This window comes from Prosopis cineraria, unplaced genomic scaffold (genome assembly GCF_029017545.1).
Source record: "Prosopis cineraria cultivar Desert tree isolate PC_DT_omini unplaced genomic scaffold, ASM2901754v1 PC9, whole genome shotgun sequence".
In the NCBI taxonomy this organism is placed as follows: Eukaryota; Viridiplantae; Streptophyta; class Magnoliopsida; order Fabales; family Fabaceae; genus Prosopis; species Prosopis cineraria.
In genome coordinates this window covers 14,595,321-14,611,173 of record NW_026555340.1, presented here as the reverse complement: position 1 = coordinate 14,611,173, position 15,853 = coordinate 14,595,321, and the positions used below count along the sequence as shown (strand labels likewise).

Here is a 15,853-nt window from a genome sequence, read left to right as displayed (position 1 = left end):
TTTTCTCTTAAAAAAAAGGTCCACCCCAACAATTGTTGGCACTAGCTATCAAATTGTTAGAGAACCCCTACCACTAGTGAGGTCACTGGCCATTGGACCTCCATTAAATCATCATAGGTGGTCAAGGGGTTTGAACTTTAAACTGTTTGGCAACCTCAAAAATAATGACTACCAAGTCGCCAATATTATTTAATTATAATATGAAAGACAATAATATATTAACAATAAGTGAGATGTTCATTGAACAATTCATCGTTCCAAAAAAAAAGTTCCATTCCATTTGAATAAGCAACAATTTTGTAATTAACAAGTTGGAAAAATCATCATTTTGCTTGAAAGAAACAAGTATTGTGATTTGGTGAACAAATAGTCATTTGTAAAAAGAATATGTCCCTAATTCATTTTAATAAGCAACAATACTATAATTAACAAACCTAGAAAATAGCTATTTTATTTGAGAGAAAGAAATCTTGTGATCGGGTGAATAACTCATCACTCAGAAGAAAAAACTTTATCATCATTTCAGATAAAAGAAATCCCCGTTCCATTTCAAGAAGCAACAATTTCTTAATTAACAAGTCCAAAAAAATGGCCATTAAATATTTTTTTATTAGATGGCAACACTTGTTTCTCTCAAGAAAAATTGCTATTTTTTGGACTAGTTAATTATGGAATTAATGCCTATTAAAATGGAATGGAAACTTTTTTTCTTTAATGATGACTTATTCACCAAATCATAATATTTGTTTCTCTCAAGCAAAATGGTCATTTTTTTGGAATTTTTAATTAAAGAATTATTACTTGTTAAAATGGAACGGGTACTTTTTATCTTGAATGATGACTTATTCACCAGATCACTACATTTGTTTTTCTCAAGCAAAATGGTTCTAGATTTGTTAATTATGGAATTGTTGCTTATTAAAATGGAATTGGGATATTTTTTCCTCAAATAATAACTTGTTTATCAAATCACAATATTTGTTTCTCTCAAGCAATATAACTTGTTACATATATTATTTCTATATAATTTAATGATATAGCATCAGTGTCTTAGTGGTCATTAATTTTTCAGGTAATGAAGGGGTCTTCGGTTCAAATCCTTCATTGCAATGACTTTTGATTTAATGGTTGAATGAGTCATTGGCGATAAGGGGTCTTTGGTGCTGATGCCAGCAATTGTGGGGGTGGTCTTTTGTTTTTAAAATATATATATATATATATATATATGATTATTTTAACTCATAAATGACGATTAATGTGGCTAATATTTAAAGTCTCTCAATAAATGATGGTTATATAACTTTCATTTAAAATATAATTTTTAAGTGTCAATGCTATCAAGGAAAAGAATAAATGACAAGTAAATATTTTATCCATCATTTACAGCCACAATAAATGACTTGTAAAATATTTACCCATAATTTATTTTAACTTTAAATGATGGGTAAATGATTTAATCGTCATATAAAGTATAGTAAATTACACGCGTAAATCATTTACTTATCATCTAAAGTCAAAATAAATGATGGTTATTTAAACAACCATCATTTATTATATACTTGTTTAAATAAGGTGGTTGCTATTTATATCGATCCCCTGTAAAAAGAAACCAAAATAGCAATAGATGATCATTTCAACATTTACATATTTGAATATCAATAGAATTTATTGTATTAAATTGCAAACTTAATTGATGGAATGTTTATACTAATCTATCAAGTAAACAAATGTAATTTTATAAAGTAAACTACTTTCTAAAGTAAACTAGCTAGTAATGTAATATATTTCTTCTTTTATCCAACAATTAAAACCTAAATCCCAAGTAATTAGGAAAATGAGACAATAGTAATCATAAATATAGAATTCTCATTAATTAACAAAATGGGGACCCCAAGATTATAAATCTAAAGTCAAATCAAGTCTTCCAAGAGGCCAAACAAAGTTCACAAATACACGAAAGCAAGGGATTATTACATAAGTGAGTGCATTGGTGCAAAAATCTGAAAAAGAAAAATTCTGAAGAATTTTAAGGTGTGCGCTGTAGCTCATTGAATGTGCACCGTGGTGTGTTCGCCTCTATGACACACGTTGCAGATCATGATGCCATGCGCCACAGCACAAATGCAAGAATTTTGACAGTGAATTTTGTTGACAATTTGGCACCTTTAAGGCCAACTTCCGACGCGCCCCAAATCTCCATCTGATGTCCGAATGACATGGACTAGGAGTCTACAAAAAGCTCTTTCCGGACTCGAACTAATGGCATTGGTCTCAAGCTTAAATTCTTTTTTTTTAAAAAAAAAAATTGGACATCCTTTTTAAAACTCACACTATTACGACAAATTTTACAAATTTCAAGTGTCCTAACCAAAATCAAGCACCAAAGGTCACCAGCAATAATATGACCACAAACAATTCATCAAAACTAACTCATGCAATGCACCATAACATAAGAAATATTTTCAGATCAAATTTTCACTACTCAACCCCTTAGCTCAAAATCATAGGAAGGGAGAGTTTACCATAATTTTCATCAAAATTTCCCAAATCATTACTTAATATTCACTACCCTTACTTGCAATAATATTTTGGCCCTACCATCATAACACATAATAATCAAGTCCCTCCCTAGGGCCCAAAATACCATTACAATTTACATTTCACTTAATGCAAGTAAGTAACAAAAAGGGAAATCCTAGTTGGCAATCAAAATTTCCATACACATAAATACCTAAAATAAAGAGGCCTATTACAAATGGATCGTGATCCTAAGCTTCGAGTTGTTTTTCTCTGTCTCCATTTCTTGAGCTATTCCTTGAAATATTAAAAATAATAAGGTGAGTACAACTACTCAGTAACCAAGGTCCGACTAGCCCATATTAATGCATAACAATTAGTTTAAATGCAAATGATAGTAAATATTATTACTTTAGCCCATGAGAAACATTTGAAATAAGAATTCACAACTTAACTTACACAATGGCATTCACTTGGAAAAACAATGCTTTTAGCATCTTTCATATAAATAAAATTGCTCACACAATTTATTGACAAGCTGTAACACTCTTAAATTTACAAACTAATTTTTCGCAAATTATTAATTCAACAAATCATTTTTTTCATTGAACCCTTATCATACCCTTATCATAGTAGAAAAATTTCTACCATGATACATCCAAGACAATATACCACAGGTCTTAAAATATCTCAAAAAGCAATTAGAACCATGAGGGACAGACATGATCCTCATAGCATATTATTCAAATCAGGTCATAAATTAAAAGGGACAGACATAATCCTCTTGAACATATAAATGCATTTAATAAAAAGGATTAGAGTTTACATGCTCCACAAAGAAGATATGTCCTAAGTTGGCACAAGATACATTGTATAATCCAAAATAAGAGGTAACGTAAAAGATAGTGTCTCATACACCATAATTACACCTCTGGTGCTTTCTCAGCCGGACTCGCTCCTGTAAAAATATTAACCACGGGGAATGAGACTTAAAAGTTCCAGTAATCAAAAATTAATATGTAATAATGCACGCGGTTGTAACTAATCATGCGATTGCTAAGCGGGCACACAAAACATTTAACCGAACAATATTTTCAAACAAACCGAACAAGTATTTAATTTGCATGACTGCACCTTATATCCTCCTTTCGCCATGCTCGGACGCCAAATCACCCGGCCAAAGGTGAGTTGGACCAAGCGACACGCCACTCATTGGGTCCAATGAGGGCTTACCACGTGGTAATAATTAACCGAACAGAAATTCCCATTAACACCATACATTAAAATACCCTGACAAGTCATGCATCATTCAAATATCCAAACAGGAATATATCCGAACAATAATATCTCATTATGATAAACAAAAATAAATTTTTAACCCACTTGGCAATAATTTCAAACAAGTATATACAGTATTTATTTTCAATAAATTCATAATTTTTCCAAACAATAAAACAACACATAACCATTCACAAACACACCCATCACAACACATTAATAATGGTTACCTTGTGTCTTGAATAACAAGTTCTCCTTCACAACTCCTTTTTCACCACTATCTTTGTCAATATAATCTACATAATTATTTCACAATACTATATATTAATTTTACATTAAAATAAATAACTCTAATTTAAAGAGTTAAAAAGTCTTAGATCTATAATCCATATTAACAGTAATTTAAGATTTATGCCTCATTTAACTTCCCAAATTCTTTTCTAAAATTCTCGTACCCTAATAAACTATTTTTTTATCCTCAAATCACTTCTAGTATCACAATTTTATCCTTCTATATTCTAAAAATTCATCCAAAAATAAATTAAAAATTTTAGAATTATCCTGAAGCCTCAAATCACCTTTCTATAACCTCAAAAATACCTATTCATACTTAAATAAATATTTAATAATCATAGGTTTATCCTTACATCTCAGATTCCACATAAATTCAACTATATAGATCTAGATTTTAACTCAAAAATTCTTAAACATGAGTTTCAACCTCAAGAAAATATTCTATAATATTTATTATATTCCTAAGAGTTTTAACCTATATTTTTAATCCATCATATCATCAGATTAACTATTCTATAGAAAAATCCTAATCAAAATATTTACTCTATCCTACAAAATAATCATATCACTAGAAAGCTAATATTATTTAGAAAATAACTATAAAATTAATTTTGTAATTAAATAAATTTTTAAATGCTAATCTAAACAGGAAAGTTAGAACATACCTGAAGAAAAAGAAAATAATCCTCCCTTGCGAGAAAACGTCGAGCAACGTGAGAGGAAGAGAGAAAAATAATATAAAAATGAGATTGTGAGTCCCAAAATTATATTAGAAAAAAACTATAAGTCTGAATTTAATTATTCAAACCTTTGGGCCATAAGTTGCAATTTCCTCTAAATTGCATCTTAGCCTCTCATGCTTCCTAATGCACACACCCCCTCCTTTTTATACATGAAGGCACCTCTTCTCTTCCCTCATCTAACCAATGTGGGACTTAGAAACAACAACCTTCCACCCCTTTTTTTTTGTTCCTTCTACCTTCTCTTTTTTTTTAACACACACATAAAAAAATTATTTATGTATTATATCTTAACTAAATATTGCTTATGTAGTTTTAAATTTAAATTTTTAAATTCATAATTAAATACCTAACCATAATATTATTTCTAAATAATCTCAAATAATATAAATTCCTATTATTATCATTTTTTTCCTCAAAACCTAAATTCCACAATTTCTTTATTATATAAAAAATCAGGATGTTACACAAGCCTAATGGCAAAAATTATTACTCAACTCAATATATCCACATTATGAACTCAATATAGACAACAAGTGCATTTTCTCACTATATGCATGATCATACCTCCCTTATATTCTCCTTATTCCTCTGACACAAAATCGTGGGTTATAACTCAATGAGATAGTCTATGTTTCTTGACTTCCCTAGCCTAAACACTCGTGAGGGGATTTCCCAGCCAAGGTGTACCCATCTCACTTATGGATCACAGTTTTTTCCATTTCTCTCACCATAGGGTGTCATACACCCTAGACTAGCTTCCTCATTGAACTGGTGGATAGCTAACTAGGTTCAAGTCCCTCGTTGAACCAGTAGGATGGTCCCTCATTAAACAAGTGGGTGATATAGATAAAATCAATTTAGGCAATCCATTACATGGATGGGGCCTTACTACATGGATTTATCATCTGCTCCGCTTTCTAGGCGAACTCCTGCCTCTCTAGATCATGCAATGGACATTCATGCAATAATTTACACATATACAATTCATAGAACTTTACCTTATCACCTTTCATTGAACTTCATCATTACACATTTCATGAAACTTTAAAACCAAACTAATCGTTTAACTCCCAATTCACAATCATTGTACCTCACACTTATAAAATCATTGAATTTCCCTATTTTCATTGTGCCTCACTTTAAAATCATTGAATTTCCCTATTTTCAAACATCATTGAACTCCTTCTAAACAAAGATTCATTTTTCTTCTCAATTTATAGAAATCATTGCACTCCAATGATCATTAATATGAAAGTCTACTACTATTATTCTCAAGAGAAATTTTGCATCATAAGGCATAAAACTCACAAATTTGATCTAGTGGATTTCTTCATGAATTAAGCCACATTTGCATTTCTTTTATTTTATACATTCTAATGATAACTCATAAATCAATAAACTAATGGTCACACACAAGCATAAGATCGAATTCCTCCGGTTACCTCAAACCTTTGAGAGGTTAAAGGTTTCACCCCTCAACTATTCGCTCCCGAAGCTTCTAAGAAGCTTGAATTGTACCAATAGTAATTACACTACAAGCATTTACCATGCAAAATATTAATCTATATTTTAAGCTATTTTTCACTAGCATTTCATCATTTCTTAATTCTCAAGATTTATTCTAAACTCATGTAGAAGTACCTATAAGATTTCTTAGCTTCCTATAACTCTTATTTATGACATTGAGCTCTTAAATGGGCATTAATGAAGCCACAGTATTTCCAACCATCAAATTTATAAAAATTTCAGACACTTAAAGTCCTCTAACCATCAATCATCATAAAACTATAAATATCAAGTTTACCTAGCTCAATCTACCTCCATTAACTTTATTTAAGTCAATGGGTTCGGGCCCATAATTTTTAGGGATCGAAAATCACCATTAGGAATCAAACCCTAACATCTACCATCAAGAAAATGGAAAAAGAGAGGAAGATTTAAGTAAGGAAGTTTACCTTAGGTGTTTATAAGCTCTAAATTACTCTCAATAGTCAATTTCTTCAAGCCCTAACTCAGCTTTTTCGCCACTCTCTCGTTCTCTTGTTTCCCCTTCTTTTTTCACTTTAAATTTGTGACTTAATACTACAAAATTTTAGCCATGCGCCACGGTGGACACACAATGCTTCGTGGCGCATGGCACAGAGAGCTTCTTCCAGGCGTGTTGTACGCTGTGACGGACTAACCCCACGCCATGGCGTGTGGGACAGAATCACTCCCTTCAGAAATTCTTCCTCTTCTATCCCTGGGTGACCCGATTCTCCTTTAGACCCACGTTTGGTACTGAAATCAAGATCAAACACACCCATTAGGCCTTTCTAGCCACACACCTCAAAGATTCACTTTACTAATCTATTTAAGCTTAATTAATCTAGATTTAAAATTAAGGATGTTACAATTAAAACTATAAACATCTTAACTACTTTTAGGTAGTTTTATTGATCTTCTTTGTGAGAGGTCCACATTTAAAAAATATATAGATACCTGACACTACTGTCGAACAGCACCAAAATTAATAAAAACTAGATTTTGCAGTAAAGTGCAACCTAGGTCGTCTCCCTAAGAGTCAATAGAGTAACTATTTAAATTATGATTATGAAAAGGTAAATAATGGGGGGGTTTTTTTTATGATGAAATTAAAAACTAAATTATAAATAAATAAATAGAGGAAATTCAATTAAGAAAATTACCGACAACAAGCAGCGCAATCAATCACAACCCAATCACCTAAATTTAACCTTCCTCGTCTACAAAATAAATTAATTTTATTCAACTTTATTATTCTGGTTTCATTATAATATTTCTCAAATTATCATTCAAGAATTAAACAAGAAGTTAAGTTATAGATTAATTGAAATCTCCTTTAACCCACAACCTAACAATTGTTTTATAGCCACACCAAAAACAAAGCATGGATAATCACCCAAGCCAAGCCAAATTACTCTTACAATGCTATATCAATCGATTATAGCAATTAAAACCTCAGATAAAATTTATAACTCAAAAATTATGCAATAAAGCTACTCTAATCAGTAATAGTAATTAAAGCATAAAATTTAGAGGTAGAGAGAAGAAGAGAAAATTGGAATAAAGCTAAAATAAAATCTTTCCTGAATATTAAAGACTCTGATTAAAATTTAGGATCATGGTTTGTGATTGATCACACCAAAAAAAAATTAGCTCTCCATAGAATTAAAAATCAAACAACATGAAATGAAAAATTGAGAAGCCATCACCCAAGAAATTGGAAGAAGGAAAGACGAATGGCGATCGCTGCTCTGTTTCCCTTCTTTCCTTTTTTTTTTCCCAGATCGTGCTTCCTCTCCGTCCCCCATCTATTCATATATATATATATATATATGAAAAGTGGACCCTAATTAAAAATTACACTAAATAATCCAAAATAAATTCAAATAAAATTTTAAAGATTTGATTCTTGATTTGATCTCCAAGCATGCCCATATTCTTCTTATCCAAAATATTCTTCATCAATATCTTTCAAATTGAATCTAGAAAATCTGCACAAATAAAATAAAATTAAATAGCACCTGTGCAAAAATATTAAAGATATTATTTATATTTTAAAATCAAAGATTTAGTTAGTTAAAATTCCAAAACTGAATATTAGCTAATAAAATCAAATAATATCTAATTAAACTCAATTAGCCTTAAATAAATAATTAAAAGTCTAAATTAAAAGAATAAAAATATATAAAATTATCATTTATCAATTCCCCCACACTTAGACTTTTGCACTCCTGGGCAAAACTTAAATCTCAAATTTCAAGAAAAGAACTGTGGAAGCAACAAAGAATAAGAAATAATTATAGCTCTTCAACATTTTAACACTTTAATCAATATCTCTTATATTGAGAATAACAAGTATCATGGCAATTTCATTTGGTAAGAATAAATTAAGCAATAGCCCCTCACAAAGGTCAAGTGTTTAACTCTCAACTCTCAAATGTATATAGGTAAGTGTTTCACTCAAGTTCCCCTATTAAAACCTCACTACCATAGGCTTGTTTATCATCTAGGTCTCCACTATTTATGTCATATGCAATGTAAGAATCAATAGGACTTTAGTTTAGGTTGTAATGGGGCTTAGGTAAAGGTATGATATAGGAAAATGAAGGTTAATAAACTTTAGGATAATGAAAAGTATATTTGAAACGAAATATATAGAATGAAAGAAACAAAATAAATTGATTTGGGTTTATTTTTCTCTCTTTATTTTGTTTTCCTTTCCTTTGCTTCATGCACCTTTTTTTTTTTTGTTGTGTTATGACTTTTATGCTCTTTCTTTTCTTTTCTTTTCTTTTCTTCCTTTCTTTCTTTGCTTTTTTTTTTCTCTCGTTTTTTTTTTTCAAAATAACCCAAATCTCTCTTCAAGCATATTCTTTCATTCCAACAAATATTATAATACACTTTTCATCACCTAAAGTGGGGTGAGAAGAATGAAAGGAAAATATTTTTATAGGTTATGTTTTCAATTGGCTAAAATTTTAAAGAAAAGGTTTAGGCTCAAAGGGGCTAACAAGGGATAAATTACATGGGATGGCTATTTGGCTAAGTAGGCTAAAAGAATGCCTAAATCATCTTCATGCAAAGCATATGCAATTATAGTCTCAACTAAGAATCAAGACAAGTTCTAGAGTGAGAGTAGTGATAGCAGAATACACACAAAAAGAGAATAATATTAGGCTCAAATCTTTACAAGCTAAAGGCTATCACATTAATTCATTGAAACCAAACTCATGCCACTTAACTTAAATTCTAAACATAAGATCAATTACTTATCATGCTCAAATGCATTCAAACTAAAATTGTCTTAAATTTGCAACTTCGCACAAATTATTTTTTTTTTATTTTTTTATTTTGAAAACAAGAACACAAAAATAAAAAAAATGAAAACAAGAAAAAAAATTAGAAACAGCAAAAAACCTCCCCCCACACTTAAAATCTACAATGTCCTCAATGTAGAACATAGTTCGAAAGATGTATAGGAAAATGTAAATTAAAAGTGAAGAGAAATGATACAACCTGATCGATTAAGTATTATCTTGGAGGGAAGACTCCTCCACAATGTGTGTCTCAAATCCATCATAAAAATGCTTTAACCGATGCCCGTTAACTTTAAACTTTGCTCCAGTAGATTCTGCCATAATCTCTACTCCACCATAAGAAAACACTTTAGTAACTATAAAAGGACCTTCCCATCTAGAACGAAGTTTTCCTGGCATAAGTTTCAATCTGGCATTATAGAGTAACACTTTTTGTCCCACCTTGAACTCTTTTCTAACTATCAGCTTATCATGTATTAACTTGGTCTTTTCCTTGTAGATTCTTGAATTTTCATATGCTTCCAAGCGAAATTCTTCAAGCTCTTGCAATTGATATTTTCTTTGGGCTCCTGCTTTAGTTAAATCCATATTGCACTGCTTTACTGCCCAATAAGCTTTATGCTCAATCTCCACAGGTAAGTGACAAGCTTTCCCAAAAACAAGCCGATAAGGAGACATTCCGATTGGAGTCTTGTAGGCAGTTCTGTATGCCCACAATGCATCATCAAGTCTCTTACTCCAGTCTTTCCTATTAGGTTGCACTGTTTTTTCAAGAATCTGCTTTATCTCTCGATTCGAGACTTCAGCTTGCCCATTAGTTTGGGGGTGATAAGGGGTAGCCATCTTATGCACGACCCCATACTTACCCAATAAACTCTGCATGCTCCGATTACGAAAATGGGTGCCTTGGTCACTGATAATGGCCTTTGGAATACCAAACCTGCAAAAGATATGTGATCTAACAAAATCTACAACAGCAATAGAGTCATCAGTTCTGGTGGCTTTAGCTTCCACCCACTTAGAAACATAATCCACAGCTAGTAAAATGTAAGCAAATCCAAATGAAACAGGAAAAGGTCCCATGAAATCAATACCCCATACATCAAATATTTCACAGAAAAGTAAAGGTTGTTGAGGCATCTCATTTCTACGGGAGATATTTCCTGTATGCTGACATCTAGCACAATGTTTACAAAATGTATATGCATCACGAAATAGAGTAGGCCAGTACAATCCAGAATCAAGAACCTTTCTAGCAGTGCGTTGTGGACCAAAGTGTCCTCCACAAGCAAGTGTGTGACAAAAATGCAATATGGATTCAAACTCAATGTCAGGAATACATCTCCTAATAATCTGGTCACTACATATGCGCCAAAGGTATGGATCATCCCATATGTAATATCTAGCTTCCCTCTTGAACTTATCTAATTGATGTTTCTTTAAATGCACAGGCAATGCAGAGGCAGCTAAGTAATTAACTAAGTCAGCATACCAAGGAGTAACATCATGCATAGCATATAAGCATTCATCAGGAAAATTATCATCAATAGGAATAGAAGGAACCATAGGAGATTCAATGCGACTCAAATGGTCTGCGACAAAATTCTCAGCTCCACTCTTATCCTTTATCTCTAAGTTAAACTCCTGTAGCAAGAGCATCCATCTGACTAATCGTGGCTTTGCATTTGGCTTCCTTAAGAGATACTTTAATGCTGCATGATCAGAAAACACAACAACTTTTGCATTCAAAAGATATGATCTAAACTTATCTAATGCAAAAACAATAGCTAAAAGCTCCTTTTCAGTGGTAGTATAATTGGCTTGGGCTGCATCTAAAGTTCTGGAAGCATAAGCTATGACATGTGATTTCTTATCAACTTTTTGTGAAAGTACTGCGCCAAGAGCATAATTAGAAGCATCACATAATAATTCAAAAGGTAAATCCCAATTTGGCGGTTGAATGATTGGTGGAGTGGTCAATCTCTTCTTTAACTCATCAAATGCTTGCTCACAAGCTTTATCAAATTTGAAATCCACATCTTTCTGCAGCAATCTTGAGAGTGGTAAGGCTATCTTGCTAAAATCCTGTATAAACCTCCTGTAAAATCCTGCATGTCCAAGGAAAGAACGGACCTCTCTAACACTAGTAGGATAAGGTAAAGAAGTAATCACATCTACCTTAGCCTTATCAACTTCTATCCCCCTCTCAGAAACAACATGACCCAATACAATACCTTGTCTAACCATGAAATGACACTTTTCAAAGTTTAATACAAGATTTTTCTCAATACATCGCTCAAGTACTTTATCTAAATTTACTAGACACTCATCAAATGAATCTCCATATACAGTAAAATCATCCATAAAAACCTCTATGCAATAGTCTAGCAAATCTGCAAAAATACTCATCATGCATCTCTGGAATGTGGCTGGGGCATTGCATAATCCAAATGGCATCCTCCTATAAGCAAATGTGCCAAATGGACATGTGAATGTTGTCTTCTCTTGGTCCTCTGGAGCTATGCAAATCTGAAAATAACCTGAAAAACCATCTAGAAAACAGTAGTGAGATTTGCCTGCTAATTTCTCTAGCATTTGATCAATAAAAGGTAAAGGGAAGTGATCCTTCCTGGTTGCATCATTTAGCTTCCTGTAGTCGATGCACATCCTCCAGCTATTTTGCACTCTCATAGGAATCAACTCGTTCTTTTCATTCTTTACAACTGTGATCCCGCTCTTCTTTGGCACTACCTGTACTGGACTCACCCACTGGCTATCAGAAATAGGGTAAATGATACCTGCAGAAAGAAGTTTTGTTACCTCCTTTTTGACCACATCAATGATAAGTGGGTTAAGCCTCCTTTGAGGTTGCCTACATGGCTTTGCACCGTCTTCCATTAAGATCCTATGCATGCATATATCTGGACTGATGCCTGGAATGTCAGCTAGTGTCCATCCTATAGCTTTCTTGTGCTTTCTCAGTACCTCTAACAATTTTACCTCTTGGCAAGGATCAGAATCCTTTGCTATAATAATCGGTAATTTCTTACCTTCATCTAAGAATGCATATTTCAAATGTTCTGGTAGATCTTTCAATTCAAGTATAGGTGGCTGCTGAATAGAGGGAACTAGCTTATCGATAGTTAGCTCATCAACTCCACAAACCTGCATTCCATCAAAAGAAGCAGCAGTATCTTGTTCTAGAATACTAGAATTATCATTATTAATAGAATTACATGACATAGAGTTGATAGCAAAGTCTATAGTTCTTTCAGAGTCAGAAGCAATCATATCAGAGTCACTAGAAGTTTCAATGCCAATATCATGCATGGATTTGAATAACTCAACAATATCATCAGAACCAGAACAGTCAGAAGAATCTTCATAAATAATAGAGTCAGAACAATGTGTATTGCTATCTAAATCAACAATCTCAAGAGAACTAGAAACCATCTCATTGTAAAGCTCATCATATGTATCATCAATTAACATATCAAGCATGCTCACATTAATAACAGAATGATCCTCTATAGGATGTTTCATAGCCTCTAAAAGATTAAATTGAACAACACGTCCTGCAAATTCCATGGAAAGAGTACTATCTTTAACATTAATGATAGTATTAGCTGTCTTAAGAAATGGCCTACCCAAAATCAGTGGTGGTGGCCCATGACTATCATTTTTACCCATATCCAAAATATAAAAATCAGCAGGAAAGACTAAATCTTTTACCTTAACTAGAATGTCTTCAAGCATACCACTAGGATAGGCAAGTCTCCTGTCTGCTAATTGGACAATAATCCCGGCTGGCTTCATCTCACAACCCTGCAAAGAAGAAAATAGAGACTTGGGCATAACATTTATCGCTGCACCAAGATCAATCAAAGCGTTAGAAAATTCTAAATTTCCTATAGTACAGGGTATAGTGAAACTCCCTGGATCTTTGCATTTTAAGGGCATAGGGGGTTGGCACTGCATTCCTTCATGAAATAAAGCTGATACACTTCTTCCTAGATTGACCTTCTCGTTAGCTTTGAATCTTCTCTTGTTCGTGCATAGGTCTTTCAAGAACTTTGCATATTTAGGAATTTGCTTTACTGCCTCCAAAAGGGGAATATTGACTTCAACCTTCTTGAAAACATCAAGCACTTCTTTCTCCAATTCAGCTTCCTTTAACTTCTTGCTTTGAGTCTCCCTATTTGGAAATGGAAGGATCTTCCTTGGTTCCTTTTCTTCATTAGCCTCCTCAAGTGTGACTTGTGTTGCTGCAGCCGACTTATTCTTGATAGATGTTGTGGAGGGCTCTGGAAGCTCCTTTCCACTTCTAAGAGTGATAGCACTAACATTACTACAATTAGGATTTACAACTGTTTGAGAAGGCAACTTTCCAGAACCTTGACTCTTCAATTCATTAACGGAGGTGGACAACTGCCCAATTTGATTCTCCAATTTTTGGATTACTGTCTCAGTGCGTTGTTGAAATTGAATGTTATTAGTTGCCATTTGCTTCATTAACTCTTCTAGACTTGGTCCATCATTTTTAGACCCTGAAATAGGAGTAGATTGCCTCATTGGTTGCATAGGCTGTGAATTTTGACCTGTAGCATTATATTGTTGTTGTTGGCTTCCTCCATATCTGAAATTAGGGTGATCTCTCCACCCTGGATTATAAGTGTTAGAGAAAGGATCATATTTTTGGCCCTGTTGCATAGATCTAGTTGGAAAAATCCCAGCACAATTCTCAACTCTATCATCCAACTGTGGGCATTGATCAGTAGTGTGTGTGGCTAAAAAACAGATGCCACATAGAGGCCCAACTAAGGCAGAAGATGTGGTAGCTTGCTGAGGATTATAAAATTGAGGTTGTGCACACGTCTGTGAGGGATACGCCTGTGGAAAAGTTGGCACTGCTGGTGAATTCATTAATTTTTGTTGTGTTAAGGCAATGTGCCGAACCATGCTAGAGAGCTCCTCCATCTTGTTCTCAAATTTAGGATCATATTGTGGTGTTGGAATCTCATTCACCCCCTTAACTGCTTGGTTAGCTCGTGTCCCAAATTGTTGAGAATTTTGTGCCATCTTAGAAATGAGATTCATGGCATCAGTTGGAGTAAGTTCTACCAAAGCACCACCAGCTGCGGCATCAACAAACCACCTATCTGTTGGTAAGAGACCTTCATAAAAATGTTGAACCAGCTGCTGATCAGGTATTTGATGGTGAGGGCAGCTGGCACATAATTTCTTAAATCTCTCCCAATATTCATGAAATGTCTCCCCAGTCATCTGACGAATCCCACAAATATCCTTTTTAATTGCAGCTGTGCGAGAGGCAGGGAAGAATTTTTCTAAGAATAACTGTGTCATTTGATCCCAAGATGTAATGGCACCTGGTTGCAAGTAATACAACCAATCTTTTGCCACTCCATCCAATGAAAAAGGAAAAGCCCTCAATTTGATTTGCTCTTCTGAAACTCCTTGAGGCTTCATGGTGGAGCACACAATATGAAATTCCTTCAAGTGCCTATTCGGGTCCTCTCCTGTAAGACCATGAAATTTAGGTAGCAAATGTACTAAACCAGATTTCAATTCAAAACTAGCATTTGCATCTAAATTAGGATATTGAATGCATAAATTTTGATAGTGTGCATTAGGAGCAGCCAATTCTTTAATTGTTCTATTACCATTATTATTTTCAGCCATATTTTCCAACTTAACTGTAGAGTCTAAGTCAGATTTAGAATCACTAATAATGCTATCAATCAATTCAGACAAAATTTCAGAGATCACACTATCCCTAATTTTACGGTGCTTTTGATTTTTACGGTTAGTACGACAAGTTCTCTCAATCTCAGAGTTCAAATCAATTAATTTATCTTGTAAAGATCTTGTCATGCACTAATAAACTGGAAAAACAATGAAAAACACCTAAAACAAGTAAAGACAAAAAATAATAATAAATCTTGAAAAAAATAAAAAATACTAGAGAAAAAAAATAAAAAAAATAAAAATAATGAGAAAGAAGAAAAAAAAAACTAATAACCAAACTCAAAAAGTTAACACCTTTGACTCCCCGGCAACGGCGCCAAAATTTTGACACTACTGTCGAACAGCACCAAAATTAATAAAAACTAGATTTTGCAGTAAAGTGCAACCTAGGTCGTCTCCCTAAGAGTCAATAGA

General features: G+C 33.2%; 1 non-coding gene across 1 annotated transcript; it reads left to right on the top strand.

Moving 5' to 3' along the window:
- Positions 1-14,882: 14,882 nt before the first annotated feature.
- Positions 14,883-14,987, top strand: LOC129321139 (small nucleolar RNA R71). The gene has a single exon (XR_008595928.1). It is a non-coding gene; the product is annotated as a small nucleolar RNA R71 (small nucleolar RNA).
- Positions 14,988-15,853: the final 866 nt, after the last annotated feature.